The following is a 16,597-nucleotide window of genomic DNA, read 5'->3' on the forward strand; positions in this document are numbered from 1 at the left end:
AGTTTACAGAGACAATAAAAGCCACCTCATCTTCTTTGGGAAAAAAAAAAGAAGCTGGATGTTCTTCTGTCATAGGCCTGAGGGAGATGCTAAATTAACTAAAAGATTGGTCACACTCATTGCTGTGTCAGCTTGGAGACTTGGCATGATGTCTAACGCCATGTGGATGCTCTCCTGGCACTATCAAACGGTTCTTGGCCTTTGAAATAGGGTTTTGAGCTTCTCAGACTTTCCGGAGAGTATCAGTTAGTTAACAGCTCACATCTGAATACAGCCCAGCACGTCTTTAGCCTCACCTGTGCAGGACGTACCCTCCACAGCAATTACATGCCTGAGGCCATTCCTACAGGACTATTCATAAGTTGCATCAATGCTTTTTGGGTTTATTTTTTTGCACTTTGCTAGAGAAAGCATCTAATTTGGTTTTAGATGAAACAGCATTGAGCTCAAAACTTTAGGATAAATTCCAATCCATCTGAATACTAAACTCCAGAGTATTTACATCTCTCCACATATAATGTGGTTTAATTGCAATGACAACAGATGGAAGGAAACCTGAGCTTGGGTTTCAGCTCAGCCACTTATTCTGTGACTACAGACAAGTCGTTTATTCCATTGTAAAAAGAGCGAACTAGAACAGGTAAGACAGAGCAAACACGTGACTAATGTACCATTACTCCCAACAACTTAGCCATGGCAGACATGACTAATCAAACCTGGAATGATCTCCAGGGTCCTTTTCAGCACAGAATTCTAGGCAGCTGCATACAGTCATTGGAATTAGCACTCAAGTTGAAATCTATGTGAAATTCTAGGTCTAGACAATCTACAATATATAGAGAGAGCATGTAAAAATGCTTCGCAAACCCTTCCATGTTGCACAAATTTAAGGTGTTATTGTTGTTGTTATTATTATCGCATTACTATTGTTACAGAAAATTTGTGCAGATTGTGTTCAGGATATATGAGGTGCTGGCAGTGGTCTGTATCTTGCCAACAGTGCCTACAGTTGCTGTTCTAATAGTGTACACTAAATATTCCTGGCATTTTTAAAGTAAGCATATACTATGAAAGCAGTTTAAAAATGCAAAGCAATGGCTACCCTGGACTGTCTAGGAAGCTGTCAAGGAGGCATACAGACTTAGGTTTGAAGCCTGGCTTCACCTTTTCATGTGTAAAAGCTGGGATGCCACTCAACTCCCCAGAGGCTGTTTCCTCATCCACAAAGTGGGCTCTGTAATTTACTCTCAGGGTTGTTGAAATTTCTTAATGAGTTAACATGTATAAAATAAAAAACATGATTCATAAGCTGTGCTCTATAAATGTTAGTTCCTGAGGCTGGAAAACTGGTTTATAATGAGCACTCTAGGACTTTTGACTCACTTTCTATTTTAGCAAAAGATTGGTGAGTCTTAAGAGTCAGAAAACACTTTCAGTCAGAAACAGTATTTTTTTTAGGGCAAGAGATAAACACCTGCACTTACTTAGATCACCATCTTCCTTCAAAACAAGGATAAGAGCTGGAGTACAAGCCCTCCCTTTGTGAGATTTGCCTCCTTTACCCAACGAGGTGTTGCAATTTCTTTTTATATAAAACAGTTAGAAATTTTCAAGGGAATGATAACTCAAAAGCTGCTAATGCTGTCTGGATGACATTCAACAAGGGAAAAATGCTGTGACTCAAAATAATGTACTTCTAACTCGGTGCTAAGATTTGAAACTGTCATATTATGCATGCACAGTGCTTGATCGTGTAGATGAGACTAAGGCAAACCCCTCCGGGAATGTGTATATGACACTTTTCAGAGCGATCTGTGTCAGAGTTCCGAGCACCTCAGACAGAAGGCTTCTACTGCTCAAAATCTGGATGTTTCTGCCATTTCCACCCCAAAGATTAGAATTTCTTTTGAAACTGTAACCTTAGCAGCTTTCTTCCTCCTCCACCACTATTGCTCTTCCCTCTACCTCCACTTTGCCAAGTTTATTATCAGTACGTACTTTTCCTCATACTTGGAGTGCAAAGCCATTTAATTATCCTGGAAGGAAATTTTGAGGGTACAAGCTACATACAGCAGGTTAAAATAACTAATACATAACTTAGTTAAAAAATCTGTTTCAAGTAGCTTGAGTCACAAATCTTGCTTTTGTGGTAGCCCATTTGGGGAGCAAAACTTTTTATCCTCTTTAAAAGCAATAATTTGTTGTAGATCAACATTTGATAAGGAGTCCTAAGGTCAAGAAGTATCTGTTCAGGATGTGAGGTTTCCTAAGGATTAAGGGAACACATTCTTTTATTTTTTTCTTTTTTTGTTTCTTCTTCTTCTTCTTTTTTTTTTTTTTTTTACTAGCTTTACCCTCAGAGAGTGACTTGGTCTCACATTCTGTGGGCGACTAACTATAGCACCCTTTATTCTTTTTTTAAATTTTTATATCTTTTAAGAAAAAAAATTTTTAATGGAGGAACCGGAGATTGAATTCAGGACCTCATATGTGCTAAGCATGCACTCTACCACCCAGCTATACCCTCCCCACTAAGGGAAGGCATTCTTGAGCATTTTCTTGAGCAAATGTATTTTTAAAAACACAAATGGATATCATTAATCCCTGAATTCTAAGCCAGTGATAAGCTATATTTTTATGGAAGAACCAATATAAAAACATAAAAAGTTTACCGTCTTTATTTTCCCCCCACTTTCTTTTTTTTTTTTTTTCTATATGAAAATGTCTTTTTTCTCTCTCTTCCTAAAAATGGCATAAACTCAGAAAAAAGCTAGGGCTGCTTTGTAGTCAATAAACATGAATATCTAGATCCATTAAAGAAGCAGCTAAGTGGAGACATTTTTCAGTCTTTTAATGAAATTAAATAAAATTGCAAGGCATGCAGCCTTCAGCCACAAAGTGCTCATAACTTTTCTAAGTGTACAGTTTTTTCTTTTAATTGTGTCTCTTCCAAATTATTGTTATGGGCAAACATGATTGTATACCTGAAAATCATAGGAGAATCACTTTTTAAATGATCATAACTGAATTCAACATGGAGATTAGTTTAAAAACAAATTTAAACGAGTGTATGTTTACACATATACATATATATGCACATACACACCTATATAAACACATTGATATGTACGTATGTGTTGTGTATATATGTACGTAAGAAGCCTTCTAAAATAATTTTTACATAACTACCTCCAATTAAATTCTTTTACTTAGAGGGACTTATGGGAAGCAGGAGTGGTAAAAGAAAAGCAGAAAATTTAAATCCTCACTACTCTTTGTTGGTTAAATGTGAAACTCAGAATGGTTGGTTTTTGTTTTATCAGAGCACCTAAGTGTATCTTTGGATGTGTAAAGATGGGCCAGAGATACGCAGAAGGTGCAGAGCGATGTTACTCAAAATACACAATAAAGAGAGGGATAGGGAAAGGGGTTAACCTGCAGAAAGGGGCCCATGGATTGTTTAGATTGTTATGAAGAAGAGAGGAAGAGACCTTGGCAGTGGGATAAAAGTGAGATCCAGAAGTCAAGGAGAGTCAGTGTCAGAAGCGACCATGAGACCATAAGCTTCCAGGAGTTAGCGACATTATACTGAGGGAAGTGGAAGCATTGGAGGCATTGGAGGCATTGGAGTCAGCATAAAATGTGAGTTAGGAGCCTTAAGGTATTTCTACTTAAATCTCCAAGGCATAGATACCCATGTATATTTGTTCAAGCACCAACCAAGTCTGGAGAATATGGACCAAAATTATTCTCAGATATAACTACAACTCAATTCCAGAGATTCTAATTCATTAGGTTTGGAATGGGGGGCCTGAATGTGTTTATTTAAACATTTATTCAGGAAAGTCACCAACTGATGAGAGAAATAAAGGACTTAAATATATACAGATATGTAACATGGCTCATGAACTAGAATATTGAGTTTTATGAAGATGCCAAATCTCCTAAAAGTAATCTAGAGATTCAATGTAACCTCAATCAAAACCCCAACACATCTTTTTTTCAGGAAATCAACAATCTGATGCCAAAATTTATGTGAAAATGCAAAGGAATAAGAACAGCCAAGGCAATCTTAATGAAAAAGAAGAAAGTCAGAGCGCCTTTATAGTACCATGACTTGCTATAAAGCTAAATAAATTGCTCTAATAATGGCACAGAGAGGGACAAAGAGATGACTGGAACACAGTAAAGAGTCCAGGAGCAAAGCCATGCAACCGAGTTATGACGCGTGACTTATGATGAAGGTATCACCGCAAGACAACGGAGAAGGGCTGGTCTTTTCTGTAAACAGTGCTGGGTCGGTTGGTGTGCACCCATAAGGAGGGGAAAAAAATGAATGTTGACCTTTACCTCACACCACACACAGTCAATTCTGGATTGATGTTTGACGTAAATACAAATGACAAAACAATAAAGGTTCTGGAAGATAACATTGGAAAACACATTTGTGACCTGACAGAATCCCTCCCTGCAAAAAAAAACCGACATGAACCACTTAGCCTAGCGTGGCTTATCTGGGACTGTCGCTGTCTTAGCATTGGTATCATATGTCCTGGCAAGCCCCTTAGTTCCAGGGATAGTTGATCACCCATAAGGGAGAAGACTGACAAAGTGGATGACATCAAAATTAAAAACGCCTTTTCATCAAAAGACATCACTGAGAGAGTGAAAAGGCAAACACCTAGATGGGGGGAGATAATTAGAGCACATCTAACCAACAAAAGTTTCATATATAATGCCCTCCTATGGATCAGTAAGACAATACAATAGTAAAATGAGCAAAAGTCTTGAAAAGGCATTTCACAATCTAGCCAGCAAAGTTATTAAAAGTGACTCAAATTTGTACATCATGGGTTCCATGGTTACTACACGCTCTCCAGGAGATCAAACGTGGGTCCATCAGACTATAAGGAGGATCCAGATAGAATCAGGATAAAGAATCTCATCTTAGTCATATCATGAGGAATTCCCAAAGAGTTAACAATAGAATCATTTTATACTATTAGTCAACATTATTTTTAATTCAACATAGTTATAAATAACTATGCAGAAGTTGTTCAGAAAACTACATTGAGTTTATGCCATGATGAGCATTTTCTTATTCTCAATTAATCCATTTGACTGTCTTCACCAAGTTCTGATACAAAAGAACTCAACGTAGGGGTTTCTGGAGAAAGATCCTTGCAAAGGGCAGATTCTCCAAATACAGAGAGTCAGGATTCCCATGCACAGTGAGCACGTGGAGTGTGCAACTCCCCTCGCCGAATGATGTCCAAGCTCTCCGTTCCTGTCCTGCATGCGTGGAGTCCTGTAGCAGGGAGATAAACCAGGGACTGCCAGAGACAGTGGGAGAGGCTGGAGTCCCTGGGCAGGCTTAGAATGCAACCCTATTTTTCAATAGTGATTAAAAATATTTCTGTGAAATGATGAATAGTGAAATAGTGAAGACTGAATGGAGAATCCAATTGGTGAACGAGATAATAAGGAGGAAGGAGACATGGCCAGATTTTCTCAAACCACAGCCCTCAGCCTGAGGAGGCTACTGTGTGGCATGAATATGGCCCTTCTCAGAGAAGGGGGAGGGGAGAGAAGGAAGTTGAATTTCTGAGTAAGATTTGGTTTCAGGGAAAGTTTCTATGATTGAAAAAAAAATACTGTTTCATATAATGCCTTTTTGGGGAGAATTTAAAAATTTCTCACACACATTATGGGGCATGATAGTCTTGCTGAATCCCAAGCCCAGCTTCCAGAGTGTGTCTGTTGAACCTACCAGCTGGCACCCCCAAGAACTGGTGTTCATTGCTATGCATGTTGGGGAGAAGCATTTGAAGAGGTTTGGAGTAGATACTAGAGAGGAGAGAGGGAAAAGTGTTAAGAATGGTACCTATTTTCCAGCCAGACCTCAAGGAAGAGAAAAGATGATTCAAAGGTAAAGGAGCAATTTTCTTAAGCCACTTAGTGGGACTTGGGTCACAAACAGTGATGCTCTGGGCTGGCTGACAGATTTCAACACAGCAGTGGAATGAGATGCCCTTGCTCTGTCAGCTGAACACCCAGCATGGCAAGATCGCAGGGGGTCCAGGAGCTCTTTGGTGCCCCAGGGGCTTGGGGCTGTGACAGCCCTGGCAGGCTGCCTAGGAGGCTGACTAGTAAGAATGGCAGAGTGGCTCTGTACACAGAGGAACATGAAAGGACCACTTCGAATGGCACATGCTGATATTTTGCAGTGATGGGGATTGGTGCTGTGAAGGGGAACTTTGGGATTATTGCTGTCAATTTGACCTCCTTTGTACTCATAGGCCAGTAGGGTCTTGAGACATCTGGGGTATATAATATCAACGTGGTTCGTGTGGCTTATATTTTTTAAGCAGATGAGAGAGGATTCAATTCTAAGATGCTCACTTATTTCACGTTGTTGGGAAATGTGATATTCCAAGTAAGTCAATTCTCCAAATGACTGAAATAGCCCTTTAAGATTTATAACATTTTAATCTTTCTGATGGAAAGCCTGCCAAAATACACTATACACTTTGCTACTTCCTTAAACAGAAAAAAAAAAAATGAATTTAACCATTCCTTGGTGTCTCCAAGCCAGGATGAGCACTGATTTCTTTTTGTACAGAGTATGTAAGGCCCTCGGGATCTGACAAATGTAGGGCTGTCCCCTCGAAGATAAACCGTGCCTAGACTGCCATGCTTTCTGAATTCTTATACCCACTTTTGGTAGTTTGTCTCTCTTCCACTGTTATTAGGCTGTCAAGAGACACTTCTTGCTTCTCTCGGGAAGACAGCTTCTAGGAATCTTCTTTACCCACATCATTATTTTAATTTGATATTTCATCTGCTTTGGATCTAGAAGTTACATGACTCTTGTGAAAATTCTGCTTAAAAAACCAGAAAAAAAAAAAGTGGGGGAAGGTTCTAAGTTCTAACAGAGGGTTAGAAAGATTTCTCTAAGAATGAAGTGCAAGTCTTTAAGAAGTTATTTTGTTAACCCGGAGGCATTTTTAAGTGAAATCTGGGTCTTGGCTGTGTTCCCCCCAAACTGAAGCTCCTAGATGAAGGACTTCCAGAGAAGTGGTTTTTAGTGTCCGCGTACTTGAGATCCTAGGGAGAGGAGAAGAGATGATTGTAGCCCTCCATCTCACCCCGATCAACATTATCCTATTCATTTTATGGAAATTGTAGTTAATATTCTGAATTAATTAGATTGTGTAATCAGTTTCAAAAGCATAATGCAGTGGTGTATAAAATTTAATAATGCGTAAAACTTGTTATGGAAATTTTAAATTTTAGGGCCTAGATGAAACTCAAACATGAATTTTGTATGAAGAAATGAAACAGAATAGTTTTGTTCGAGCAATTTGCTTTATTACAAGGGAGGTCATCTGCAGCATCATTTAAATACTATCCCATTCATCACATGCAGTGCTTCCCAGCAAACTAATTTCAGACAGACTCTAGGCTCGATAAATATCAAGAGGGTATATCATTGTCCCGCCTCTGCTTGTTTTCCTTTTGAAGATCAGCAGGCTTAGTACAAACAGATTTCCTAAAATAAGCATTAATATATATACAGAGAAGACTGGAAATCATAAATGATGGGAGCATCTTCCCTTGATTATGACAGGAAGCCTGCATATGTAATCTTTGTAGCGAATAAACATCTCCAATTTCTAGTATTATATCATCCAATTCCAGGAAAACATTATCATAATATGAAATAGATGAGAAAGTAAATAGCAATCAGAACTATCTGGCAATGAGAAACACTAGGTTTTGTCTCTCCTGAGTTGGGGCAGCCCGGCTAAGTGAGAAAAGCAGATGAAACGTGATCCTGGGTTCAACTCTTAGTGCCTGTGTGACTTTGGGCAAGTTACTAAATTTCTCCGAATTTCAGTTCCTCTTCCATGGTTGAAAATTGATCCTGGTCCAGGTTTGAGGTACAGACCCAATTTAAAAAACTGGATAAATTGCTTTAATATATGTTAACTATAATTTTTAAATAAATTAATTTAAATTTAGTTTTATTTAACATTAATTCAATATTTTAAAAGTACATGTGATATATAAATACATGCTTTATTTTTGAAATATATATATTTATATGCATACGTATGTACATATTTGTTTTGATCTCTCTCTCTCTCTCTCTCTCTCTCATTGCTGTTTAATAGTTTTGTAGTTACCTCCACACCACCTTCCAAGCTTCTAGTCCGTAACTAGGTCTTCTGATGGTGCTCAGGGGCTCCTGCAATACTAGAGCAATCCAGGGACTAATTCTACTCACTTCCTGCTTGCAAAGCTTTTGTTTCTTGGTCTTGGTCTTCCTACTTAGCTAACCCCTCAACTTCCTATAAAGGCGCAGCCCAGGCAGCAGTCAAGCAACAATTTCACTCAGCCTCCATCCACAAAGGGGTCTGGGAGTGCGAAACCTCACAGGTAGGAGGTTGCTCACTGTGACATTGTGAGTAACAGGAAACGTTTGTAAATAGCCTGTGTTCGGCAAGAGAGGAGGGGGTGGGTAACGCAAGGTTTGTGCACACCATGAAGTGAACATAGCCGCAAAACAGATGAGTAAGATCTCCAAGTCCTGATGTGACACGATTTTCTGAATATACAGGTAAGTGAAAAAAGCAAGGTACTGAACAGTATATATGGTGTCTATCTTTTGTGTAAGATAGGCAGAGAAATAAGACTTTATGGAGTTGCAAGAAGAGATGTTGGAAAGACAAGCAACAAATGAATAAAAAATGGTTTCCCAAAGAGGGGGAGGAAGTGGGGAATGGAGTAAACAGGAGAACTGCTTATATCATAAAATGCTACAGTTTTGATTTTTGATTTATGTAAGCTATATCTATGTAGGGTGACTTATGTAAGATTCACGTAAGATGAAATTACAACAAAAACACACCAGTTACAAAAATGGCATGTGTGTGTGTGTGTGTGTGTGTGTGTGTGTGTGTGTGTGTGTGCTGGCAGGCAGGGCAAAGATGCTTCAAGTCATAAGCCTGGTTCTGGTTCTTCCTCTTCATGATACTAAATCCTAGGCACCACTGCCTTCCTCTGGGCCCTCAGCCCAACAGGCTCACAGCCACAGACCCACTCATGGTTTGTATCTGTTCTCTTCCTGATTCATGGAAATGACAACTGCTTTGGGCCCATTTCTTTTTGGTTTTCTCTCCTTATTGTTTATCTATCCTGCTGTACATTTACAGCAGAGGAAATGTTGGGACGTGTGAATCTTCTGTGCCCAGGGAAGTCCCTTTCCTTTTGTTTCAACCCTTATGACTGAAAATTCCTTAAAAATTTTTCTTTTCCTGCCTTAGAAAGCCTAGCATGCTCAGAATAATTAGATATTTCTTGGATGACAAAACATATTAGAATGAAGTTTCCAAACCTTAATTTTCAATACAAGGTACTGTATTTCATAGATTTAACATGCCATTGATTGTAAGATGTATCATTAATTTATATACCATTAAAAAACAATGCCAATTAAACTATGATACAATGCTTTCTTATTACATCTCTTGTACAATGCATCATTTTTTAAATAGAGGCACTGAGGATTGAACCTAGAACCTTGTGCATGCTGAGCATGCATTCTACCACTGAGCTATTACCTTTCTCCCTATAAGATGCATCTTGATTTCAAAGAGATTAAAATGTGAAAAAATGTGCAGCTTAGAGTAGGTAAAATATAGAGGTATAGATGTACTTGGAAGATAAAAAAGATGAATTAAATGTGTACTCACCCTAAGGTGTTCCAAAAACCAAAAGCAAATGTTTTGCCCAGAGTGATGCCAACTGCATGGTAGGTACTCAATGAATGCTTGTGAGACAATAAAGGCTTCTTATATGCATTAGATGCCCACTAAAATATAGAAGAAAGTATGCAAAAAAGTTATTTTTTTTAAATTTTTAGGTGTAGACTATATCTATGCCTGTGCCATAACATTAAGTAGAAAAAGATAACAAAAAATAATGAGAATGATAGAGCCCAGCCCTTGAATGTTTATGCTCTAGTGAAAGAGACAAATGTAACAAACATAGTCTGACTTTGAGGGTGAGTTCAGGACTGAAGGTGTAGATTTGAGGGCTGGCTTCAGAGAGAGAACAGTTGAAATTTTAGGGAAAGGTAAAGACATCAGACAGGCTTGCAACAATGAGGAGAGGGACCAAGGCAGCTCCTGGGAGAGTGTCTATATTAGATGGGAAGGAGAAGGGGATCCAGTGAGGAAAACCAAGATGTGTTTAGAGAGGGAAGAGAAAAAATTGGAGATCAATTTGTCATCGAAGCCAGAGTTAGAGAGAGATGGTTTCAAGAAGGAAGGAACCATCACTGTTGTCTAATTGCTGAGAGATGGGACAAGAGGAGGACTGAAAGTGTTATCAGATTTGGCAGTCAGGAGGTCATCAGTGACTTCCAATAAAGCAATTACAGGAAAATGATTGGAGCAGATGTCAGACTATAATGGGTTCGTGAGTAAATGCAGGAAGAGTTTATTTACAAAAAGCTTATGAAGGAGGATAGGAAGAGGCAGGAAAAAACAGGAAGGGCAGAAATGGAATCAATGAATGCAGGGGAAAAAAATAGACAGCAAAACAGGGGAAAAAAAGCAAAAGGCTAAATGACCAGATGCAGTAGAAGGCAGGTTGGGGAGGCAGATGGCAACCAAGGCATGGACCAGATTTGCTGTCCCAGAGAAGATACAGGGCCAGTCAGTCTTTGGTCAACTCCTAGCTCTTACTGTATGAACTTGGGCAAGTTACTTCACCTCTGCCCTTCAGACATTGAGAAATCATCCTCTGAAAGGAGACAGGCCCTCCAAAAACACTCCTACAGTAAATATGATACAGTTACCAGAGTTTTTTCCTCCTTATAATTTTAATGTAGGCTGATGACATAAGTTCAAGGCATAATTTGAGGAAAGAGTCTTACAAAGGAACAAAATGACGTATTTCAAGTTCACGGCTTTCTGACAGTTTGGCTTTTAAGAGTAGCTGGAGTTGGAATTACAAGTGGATTTCATCCTGCATGCCAGCACTGATAAGATGCCAGTGACTGCCTGAAGCCCTAGTTGGAAAGAATCATGTTTGAGCAAGAGTCCAGGCTCAGCATAAGAAAGGGTTATGGATTAAAGAAGTTGGCCAGGGGCTTGGAAGGGTTGGTAGTAAGAGTAGTGTCATGAATTTGCTGACCCTGAACAGAAGGGGACAATGGGCTATGTATCAGGCAGTTCTCCATCAATGGTATGGAGCTTTTTGATAAGTATTGACTTGTAAAGATTTCAGTGTGCATTCCCTGAGAAGTACAAATACTCAACATTGTATATTAAGGGTAGAAACATAAATTGCAGCAGTCAGCTTCAGTAAATAGATTTGACATCCTTTTATGAATGTTAAGATATGTGATCTGGATATATTCACTCACTTAACAGGGACCCTTTCTACCTGCTCATGGAGGAAGACCGTAGAAATATCTGAGGCAGGATCAAAATCTTCCTTGGAAGAACTTCTGGGTACAGTGTAAGACATGGAAGAAAAGGAGGTCAAGGTCCCAGTGCTTCATATGTGATGGTCATGATCATTTTACCTTGAAAATCTTTGTATAGTCACAGTTGCCAAGTTTGCTCAACTTCAATGAACTATCCATAGTATATATACTTTTAAGCAATGAAACATCTTGGTGGAATCTTCCAGGACAGTAACTTTCATATATATGTATGTATAATTTTTTAAAGCAGTGATACCATGTTTTCAAATGAAATATTATCTTGAACTCCAGTAAAGGTATCGCAGAGCCATCCCTGCTGAAGGGGAGGTCGAGGCTTTGGTCTTCAACCCTCTTTAAGGCCAGCCCTAAGGGCTTCATGAAACATGGCTTAAAAGCCCTACTATAAGTTTAATTAGTTATGAAATATACCCCCAGGTCCCTAAAGAACTTAATTTGCTATATTAGAATGATAATCTTTATGAACAAGTAAAATGTTGGCCATGTTAATAAATAATCATTTTTAATGTATTCACCCAAGGTAATTATAATCATTAAAGCACATTTCCCAGTGGAGTTCATCTTTTTGTTATCATTTATAATTTTATCTATAAATTTGATCTAAATTTTATTTATTGACTGATAAAACCCATTCCCTTTTCCTTCTGAGAATCCAGCTCAACTACATTTCCCAGCCATCCTTGCACTTAGGGGTTAGGGGTTAGGGTCCAAATTTTGGCCAGTTGGTAGAAGTGATGTAGACTACTTTTAGACCAGGCCATAAAATCCTCCCTCACATCATCCTCCATGCTCTTTTCCCTTCTAAGGAGACTGGGGGAGTCACATGTTGAAAATGGCACAAGGAAGGAAGGATCTTAAGACACTAAATCACTGCTTATAGGAGAGCTGCCCACAAGAACACCAGTTTTGAAGTGTTTTGTGAGCAAGAAATAGACTTCATTGTGTTAAGCCACTGAAATTTCAGAGTTAGTTTATTACAGTAGGAGGTGTTTTTCCTAATTAATAAATAAATATATATAAAGAAAAAAACACATTTCTAAGGGTCTCGATTCCTCAGTCTTAAACAAAACTCTGCAGTAGCAGCAAGAGTTAACTTCAGTACAAGGAAGTCTGTGCCAGGTCCAGACTGCCCTTCAGCCTGTGGAGAACATCCGATTGACTTGTTGTTCCTAACATGGTCTGGTCTCTTGAGAACAACAGTACTCCGTGGCCCAAGAAAGCTGCATGAATTTCAGTCTTCACATCTGCTTTCCAGGCAGCAGGACAGAAAAAAGGAAAAACAAAGGAACTGCTTTTTTTTAAGAGCTCTCCCAGAAAGCCCACCCAACAAATCCTTAAAACCCAAAAGCCAAAGTTCAGTCACATGGCCACACCTAACTGCAAAGGCTTATGTGTTGCCCTTCAGCAAGACAGATTGATACATTCACATCCACACATTACCACTGTTAACTAAGGAACATCCAGTAACAGCAACTTCTAGGCAGACTAGGCAGATTCGTCATATTCTTGTATTACTTTCATACCTGGTGTGGTGTGTGATTTTTATATATATATGAAACCACATGTATAGATTTGTGTTTCCACCAGCACGACAGGGATACAGAACAACTCCATTACCTCCAAAAACCTCCCATATATATTCATCCCTTACAGTTCTCCCACCTTCTCCCACCTAACCTCCTGGCAACTACTGATCTGTTTTGCATCACTATAGTTTTGTTATTTCTAGAATGTCCTATGAATGGAATCATGCAGCATGATTCCTTTTGAGATTTCTTTCTTTTACTCAGCATAATGAGATTCATTGAAGTTGTTGCATGTGTCAATAATTCATTCATTTTTTATTGACGAATACTATTCCACATTATGAATGTACCCCAGTTTGTTTATCCATTCACCTGCTCAAGGACCTTTGGATTGTTTCTAGCTTTTTGGCAATTATAATAGAGTCGCTGTTTGTGGTATATGTTTTTGTGTGAATTTAAAGATTGCATCTGTATATTTTGTATTTTTATGTCTGTATTTTTATTATAATGAGATCACACATGAGGACATCATTATGTGTTAATATGTTCTCTTCCCGCATGAACTATATGCACCTCCAGGAGTTTGCCTGATCCAAAACAAGCAGCATGGTGTTATGGTTAAGGGTACAGCCTATGACCTGTGTTTGAATCTCAGCTCTCCTGTTTAATAGTGGCGTGACCTTCAGCAAGTTAGTTAATATCTCTATGCCTCAGTTTCCCCCGTCCTGGAAAATTGAAGCAGCTGGCATAAGGTGCACATTGGTTCCTTGACCTGTGGAGTGAGGGCTATTATGAAGGGAAAGGCCAAGGGGAAGCCACCAGAACTGTCTCTAGGAAAATAGTGACCCAGAAAGAACACTGCATTACTGGACTAACTGCAGAGATTAGTGCCACGATCAAGATTTGAAAGATGTCGGGGTGGTTATTCCCACCACATCCCCATTTAACGCTCCTATTTGGCCTATACAGAAGACAGATGGATCCTGGAGAATGACCGAGGATTATTGGAGGCTGAACTGGGTGGTGACTCCACTTGTAGCTGCTGTACCAGATATGGTTTCGATGCTTGAGAAAATTAACATATCCCCTGGAAACTGGTATGCAGCTATTGATTTGGCAAATGTCTTTTTTTCCATCCCTGTTGATAAGACCCTCAAGAAGCCATTTCCTTTCAGCAAATACACGTTTGTTGTCCTGCCTCAGAGGAAGGTCAGCTCTCCAGCCCTGGGTCATAATTTTATTCCAAGGAATCTTGAGCTCCTTTCTCTTCCATAAGCTATCACTCTAGTCCATTACACTGATGACATCATGCTGATTGGTCCTAGTGAGCAAGAAGTAACAATGACTTCAGACTTACTGGTAAAACATTGTGTGTCAGAGGGTGGGAAATAAGTCTGACACAAATTCAAGGACCTTCTACTTCCAAGAAATTTCTAGGGATCCAGTGGTGTTGGGCATGTCAAGATATCCCTTCTAAGGTGAAGGATAAGTGGGTGCATTTGGCCCCTCCTACAACTAAAGAGGAGGCACAATTCCTAGGGGGCTTCTTTGGACTTTGGAGGCAGCAGATCCCTCATTTGGGTGTGTTACTCTGACCTGCTTACCACGTGACTCAAAATGCTGTTAATTTTGAATGAGATCCAGAACAAGAGGAGGTTCTGCAACAGGTCCAGGCTGCTTTGCCGCTTGGGCCATACATCCAGTAGATCCAAAGATGCTTGAAGTGTCAGAGGCTGATGGGATGCTGTTAGGTCCCAGCGGGTGAAACACAGCTCAGACCCTTAGGATTTTAGAGCAAAGCCCTACGATTTTCTATGGATAATTACTCTCCTTTTGGGAAACAGCTCGTGGCCTTCTACTAGACTTTAGTAGAGACTGAATGCTTAACCATGGTGCACCGAATTACCATGAAACCAGAGAACTGCCCATCATGAACTGGGTATTATCAGACTTAGGAGAAGGTGCACTGTACTCCAAAAGAGCTATTTGAGTCTTCTAATTTATACACACAGATATCTAGAGAACATGTGTGGGAATGGATATTAAGGGAATGGAATAATGGTGGAAAGAACATAAAGTTGAATCAGGCCTTTGGCCTCAGACTGGAACTTACACCATTGGCTCTGATTCACAGGCCTTCAAACTGTGGACCTGGGGACTTTTCAGCTTCCATAATTGTATGAGCCATTTCTTTATAAGAAATCTCTTTCATATATATAAGGAAAGTCATATACATGTATATTTCACTATATATATAATGAAAATCACTTCTTCTATTGGCTTTATTTCTCTGGAGAACCCTAATAGAAGCAAGTTATGTATTAAATCTCTAAGTCTCGATTTCCCCATCCTGAAAAATTGGGATAAACCCAGTTCCTACCTCCCAGAGATGTGAGAATTAAAAAAAAAAAAAGAGTTGATACACATGAATTTGCTGAGGTCAAAGCAGTATCTTACACATTTTCATATCCTTAGCACTTAGTAAATTTTATAGCAGAATGTAGATAGATGTTCATAAATATTTGTTGAATAAATGACTTTATCAATTTTTCATACAATCCTAACAAATATAACTGTATTATTCATTATTTTTATTGAACAAATATTTATGAGTACCTACTACGCCCAGGCATCATGCTAGGCCCTGGGTACACATTTGGAAACATAAATATTATTATTAAGAGGAAAATGAATCATTAATACAGACTATTTTAAACTGTTGTTTTCCTCACAGAGTTATTTTTCCTTACATAAAAATTCAGTCCATAAAAATTTCCTTTCATGGAAAAAATAATAAAGAATGAATAGCACATGCACTGGCTTCAATTACTTTTTGAAAGTCATATTAATTTATTTTTTGAAACAAAGAGCAAAACAAAGATTAAATAGAAGATTAATTTAAATAAGGGTATTTAAGTTCTTTTTCTTTGTGGAGTTGATTTCAAATTCGTTGCCCTCAGATCAGGGGTATGTACTTTGTTTCAAACAGGTTGATGATTCCAAGACTTCCCCTATAGTAATGCTGGTGAATATAACTCAGGCCATATTTACAGATTGATTGTAACACGATTAAATTTCTCATTTCCTTAACTGTATTTTGGTTGGTGTAGCTTGAAATAATTAGATTATAGGGTAGCCCAATTATTTACTTTAAACAGTCATGTATACACCCCAGGGCTTAATTACCATGAATAAATCAATACCACCCCAAATTCATTGGCTGTCACTGACAATAGCTTTAACTGTACCTGCACAGTATAAGGAATTCAATGAGCAGGCTAAGACCCATGATTAAAACTTAAGCCGTTAAAATAACTGCTATCTCCTAGAGATCAGTGTTTCCTCAATGTAGAATCTGCAATTCTACCCAACTTAAACTTTACGGTCATTTCTCTCAAGACAATCTAGAACTGAATTTTTAACTTTTCTTTGCTAACCATGAAATATAGTACACTTTTTTAAAAATGGAAAAAATTATTGGCTTTAATTAAGAATTCATAAAATAATTAGACCTGGGTCTTGTCCAGGAAAGTTTACCATTAAAGATAAATCT

The sequence above is a fragment of the Camelus dromedarius genome, chromosome 23 (genome assembly GCF_036321535.1).
Source record: "Camelus dromedarius isolate mCamDro1 chromosome 23, mCamDro1.pat, whole genome shotgun sequence".
Classification (NCBI taxonomy): Eukaryota; Metazoa; Chordata; class Mammalia; order Artiodactyla; family Camelidae; genus Camelus; species Camelus dromedarius.